The sequence below is a fragment of the Leucoraja erinacea genome, chromosome 29 (assembly GCF_028641065.1).
Source record: "Leucoraja erinacea ecotype New England chromosome 29, Leri_hhj_1, whole genome shotgun sequence".
Lineage (NCBI taxonomy): Eukaryota > Metazoa > Chordata > Chondrichthyes > Rajiformes > Rajidae > Leucoraja > Leucoraja erinaceus.
In genome coordinates, this window is record NC_073405.1 from 633,818 (window position 1) to 639,817 (window position 6,000).

The 6,000-nt window shown below is 54.3% G+C and overlaps 1 protein-coding gene across 1 annotated transcript in view; it reads right to left on the bottom strand.

Moving 5' to 3' along the window:
- LOC129710954 (semaphorin-6B-like) overlaps positions 1–4,475 on the bottom strand; it is a 334,781-nt gene extending 330,306 nt beyond the window's left edge. The window contains exon 1 of the mRNA XM_055658270.1: positions 4,238–4,475. The gene's annotated coding sequence lies outside the window, so the exon portion shown is untranslated. The remainder of the gene's footprint in view (positions 1–4,237) is intronic.
- Positions 4,476–6,000: the final 1,525 nt, after the last annotated feature.

Below are 6,000 nucleotides of genomic sequence, written 5' to 3' on the forward strand. Positions count from 1 at the left end.
TTTACATTGGGGCAATAATGTAGGCTGCCTTGTGCACGAGTACAGGTAAAGGCTGGATTGAGGGGGCCACGTGGGTCTCACACTAACCCTGAGGACCACCTTCACCTTCACCTTCACCTTCAGCAACAGACTGGTCCCACCAAGATGCAGCACAGAACGCCACAGGAGATCCTTCTTCCCTCTGGCTATCAAACTGTACAACTCCTCCCCCTTCTGTTGTGGGGTAGACTGAGACTGACTCCCCCCCCCCCCCCCCCCCCCCAATCCCCCCCCATCCCAATCCTTTGCACATCCCCAATCCTTTCCACTCGTAACTTTAATTTCATGTTCCATGTATCTTGTGTTGTATGACTGTTGGCAGATCAATTTCCCTCCTGGGATAAATAGAAACAAAGAAAATAGGTGCAGGAGTAGGCCATTCGGCCCTTCGAGCCTGCACCGCCATTCAATATGATCATGGCTGATCATCCAACTCAGTATCCCGTACCTGGCTTCTGTGGCAGAGAATTCCAGAGATTCACCACTCTCTGTGCGAAAAATGTTTTTCTCATCTCGGTCCTAAAAGATTTCCCCCTTATCCTTAAACTGTGACCTCTTGTTCTGGACTTCCCCAACATTGGGAACAATCTTCCTGCATCTAGCCTGTCCAACCCCTTAAGAATGTTGTAAGTTTCTATAAGATCCCCCATAAGATAGATCGAACTCTATAAGATAGAGTTCCAGTGCATCGTATCGTAGCCAACATCTTACAGTTGACAGGTGTCAGAGGTTATAGGGAGAAGGCAGGAGAATGGGGTTATGAGAGAGAGATAGATCAGCCATGATTGAATGGTGGAGTAGACTTGATGGGCCGAATGGCCTAATTCTGCTCCTATCACCAGTCCAGTGGTATGAATATTGATAACCCTGGCATTCCCTCCCCAACCCAAGTCACACCAGCTTCTTGTTTTCACCCAACAAACAGCCAACACTATTTTGCATATCTTTTATTCATTGTTCTTTCAACATATTGATCCAGAGGCATGTCAGCAACTTAGTCATTCTAATGTTTTCAATCTCATAACTCGCTGAAAACAAGAACTCAGCATTTCCATCTAAAAGCCACAAAGTATTTGTCGTTTAATTAAAGATACAATTTCCTGAATGAACCGTCACTGTTTCTGCTCACGTCTGGCAGGGCGACGTGGGCTGGGACCTACCTGGTCACTGTGTCTTTATCAACAGGAATGCAACACAATCAAAGCAGTTCAACGCTCTCCCCAGCCCAGCCCAGCCCAGTATATAACGCACCACGCCACAGGCTTGGCCTGGGGACATCACCAACCTGCCCAGCCTCAAGCAGGGACAGCACTTGGCCTGGCAGGGACACCAACCTGCCCAGCCCGGTCCAGCACCTCAAGCAGGGACAGGCTTCTGGGGACATCACCAACCTGCCCCGCCCGGCACCTCAAGCAGGGACAGGCTTGGCCTGGGGACATCACCAAGCTGGACAATGCTGACAGAGGCAGAGGTGGCCTACACACACACACACACACCTATCACACACACACACACCTATACACACACACACACCTATACACACACACACACACACACACACACACACACACACACACATATACACACACATATACACACACACCTATACACACCACACACACCACACACACCACACCTATACACACACACACACCACACACACACCCACACCATACACACACCACACCACATACACACCACACACACACACATACACACACACACACACCTATACACACACACATACCCACACACACACACCTATATACACACACACACCTATACACACACACACACTATACACACACACCTATACACACACACACACACATATACACACACACACACACACCTATACACACACACACCTATACACACACCTATACACACACACACACATATACACACACACACCTATACACACACACACACCTATACACACACACACACCTATATACACACACACACCTATATACACACACACACCTATACACACACACACACCTATACACACACACACACACCTATACACACACACACCTATACACACACACACACCTACACACACACACACCTATACACACACACACCTATACACACACACACACACACCTATACACACACACACCTATACACACACACACACACCTATACACACACACACACACACACACACCTATATATACACACACACACCCACACACACGAGGACGACCATCTCCACCTGACGCGAGCACCGTGTGAAGAGACAACATCCACTGTGAACACGGGGTTGATATGAAACTCCGGCACAGACGGGCGACGGGGCTTGTCCGGATATTGGGTGGTTGCAAAGTATCTGGCCCGTCGCTCATCCTTCTACTACACCCCGGACCGTCCCGCTCACACCCCATCTCCCCCCCCCCCCCCCCCCCCCCCCCACACACACCACCACCCTCCCCCCCCCCGACCCCCACACGCTGCTGTCCTGGGACTAGTGGAGGACAAGCTTACAGCTGCCGGTACACACAGGCGATAACAAACTCAGTGAACCGTGTGTGGGAGGGAACTGCAGAGGCTGGTTTAAATCGAAGATAGACACAAAATGCTGGAGTAACTCAGCGGGACAGGCAGTGTCTCTGGGGAGAGGGAATGGGTGACGTTTCGGGTCGAGACCCTTTCATTCAGACTGGTTAGGGACAAGGGAAACGAGAGATACAGTAGACGGTGATGTAGAGAGATAAAGAACAATGAATGAACGATGCAGAAAAGTAACAACGGTGAAGGAAACGGGCCGTTGTTCGCTGTTTGTAGACAAAATGCTGGAGAAACTCAGCGGGTGCAGCAGCATCTATGGAGCTATTGTTAGATGTTTGTTGGGTGAGAATGAGAACCGAATGCGGCTTGGGTGTGGGTGTGGGTGGGGGTGTGGGGGGGTAGAGAGAGAGGGAATGGCGGGGCTACCTGAAGTTGGAGAAATCAATATTCATACCACTGGGCTGTAAGCTGCCCGAGCGAAATACGAGATGCTGTTCCTCCAATTTGCGTTTAGCCTCACACTGACAATGGAGGGGAGAGAGGACAGAAAGGTCAGTGTGGGAATGGGCCGGAGGATTAATGTCCGGCAACCGGGAGATCAGGTTGGTTCACGCAGTCTGCGTTGTAAACCTTGTGGAGGAAGGAACTATAGATGCGGGTTTACACAGAGTCAGGGCTGGAGTAACTCACTGGGTGAGGCAGCACCACTGGAGAACACGGATAGGTCACCCATTCCTCATCTTATCTCCAGATGCTGCCTGACCCGCTGACTTACTCCAGCCCTGTGTATCTACCACACTCTCCCGTGCAGAGGCTGGTGATGGCGCCGAGGGAGAGGGAGAGGGGCGGTGAGGCAGGGAGAGGGAGAGGGAGAGGGAGAGGGAGAGGGGCGGTGTGGCAGAGAGAGGGAGAGACGCCGTTTGGGCAGTGTGTCAGGGAGGCATTAGCCGGGGAATAGAGCGGGTCCCACAGCGCAGTGGGAGATTGGGGCGCGGCGCCGGAGAGACTGCATACACCTGTATGGGGCAACATTGGAGCCCGGACATCACTCGCCCCCCACCCATCACCCCCCGGCTTTAACACGCCGCCACAGCGCCAACACTTTACAACCATTGAGCCACAAACAGCAGGGCGACCATTTACTCCCCGCGCCGCCGCGGGTCGACCCCGAGTACAGACCCCCACCGACACTTTCCCCACCCCCGGGGGAGGCGCCGTTGTGGCTCATCACCGCCTCACAAACTCCCTTTCCGGACCCTTCACAAACAGGGGAGAGGGTGAGAGAGAGAGAGAGATGGGGGGTGGGGGGTGGGGAGGTGAGGGGGACACAGACCCCCCCCCCCCCCCACACCCCCCCCCCCCCCCACAGACCCCCCCCCCCCCACCCCTACAGCGCGGCGTTGCTGGACATGAGCAGCGGGGACAGAGTGACCGCTCGACCCATCGTTGCCGCCAGTGACAGACACACATTCCCGGGTCGGTGACCCCCCCCCCCCCCCTCCACTGCCCCATCCCCGCGGCTCCGGCCCCGGGACACTGACCCCCCTCCCCTCCATCCCTCCCTCCCCCCGCGGCAAACGCTGCCCCCCTCGCAGCCGGGGAGGGGAGAGAGGGGAGAGGGGGAAGAGGGGGAGAGAGGAGGGGTCGGCTCTCCCACCCTCACTGTAACAGCGGGACCCACCTGGAGGCGCCGCCGGGCGCGGTGTGAGTGTGGGTCCAGACGGGCAGCGGGCGGCCGGCGCCGGGAGGGTGGATGTTGGTGGCCAGCAGCCCTGTGTCTCTGTCTCTGTCTCTGTCTCTGTCTCTGTCTCTGTCTCTCTCTCGCCGTGTGCGGGGCTGTGCTCACACCTCACTCCCCCCTCTATCTACCCCTCACTCTCTCTTTCTATTTCCCTCCCTCTCCCTCTCCTCTCTCTCCCTCTCTCTCTCCCTCTCTCCTCTCTCTCTGTGCTGTCAGCTCTACCAGCAACGCTGTTCTCATCCCGTAGCTACCCCGGCACCAGCGCGGGGCAAAACCAGCACCGGAGCCCGCACTCACACTGGAGCGGAGTCTCCTGTCCCCTCTCTCGCCTCTCCTCTTTCTCCTCCCCTCCTCCCTCCCTCCCCCCCTCCCCTCCTCTCTCCTCTCCCCTCCCCCTCCTCTCCTCTCTCCTCCTCTCCCCTCTCCCCTCTCCCCCTCCCCTCCTCTCTCTCCTCTCCCCTATCCCCTCTCTCCTCTCCCCTATCCCCCTCTCCTCTCCCCTCTCTCCTCTCCCTCTCTCCCCTCTCCCCCCCCCCTCTCTTCTCCCCTCTCTCCCCTCTCCCCTCCTCCTCTCTCCCTCTCCTCTCCTCTCTCTCTCCTCTCCCCTCCTCTCCTCTCTCCTCCCCCCTCCTCCTCTCCCCTCCTCCCCTCCTCTCCCCCTCTCCCCCCCTCTCCCCTCTCCCCTCCCCTATCCCTCTCCTCACCTCTCCCCTCTCCCCTCTCCCCTCTCCCCTCCTCCTCTCTCCTCTCCTCTTTCCTCCTCCTCTCCCCTCACGACATCGCCGGATGAAATCCGAAGAAGGGTCTTGACACGGAAACATCACCCATTCCTTCTCCCGAGAGAAGCTGCCTGTCCTGCCGAGTTTCTCCAGCATTCTGTGGTGGGTGGTTGAGGCTGGGACCCCCGCAACGTTCAAGTTACAGGTACATGGATAGGATAGGTTTAGAGAGATATGAACCAAACATGTTGGTCAGTTTTGGCAAGTTGGGCCGAAGGGCCTGTTTCCACTGTATCACTCTATGAGAAGATAATCCATCATTGTATTACAAAACCTTCATACTCCACTGTACAGTGTGTACGGCTGGATTGTAATCATGTATTGTCTTTCTACTGACTGGGTAACAGGCAACATAAAAGCTTTTCACTGTACCTCGGTACACGTGACAATAAACTAAACCACAGCTGCATAACAACCTTAGCAACAAAGGATATCATTCACCAGAGGGTTTGAAAATCTATAAACAATAATTTGCCAAATTTGTTTTCAATAGAATCACTCGCCAACCACTTACAAGGAGGCGGGGTTTTACATGTGAACATTTTGTAATAATATTATGGAAACATGAGTGACTTTTGTAGAGTTCTATTTAAAAATATCTCAACAGTGTGTGACGGGGACGAGGTAGAGCTTTTGTTGCGCGCTAACCAGTCAGCGGAAAGACAATCCATGATTACAATTGAGCCGTATACAACATATAGATGATACATGATAAGGGAATAACATTTAGTGCATGGTAACGTCCGATCAAAGATAGTCTGAGGGTCACCAATGAGGTAGACAGTAGTTCAGGACCGCTCTCTGGTTGTGGTGGGATGGTTCAGTTGCCTGATAACAGCTGGGAAGAAACTGCCCCTGAATCTGGAGGTGTGCGTTTTCACACTTCTGTACCTCTTGCCCGATGGGAGAGGGGAGAAGAGGGAG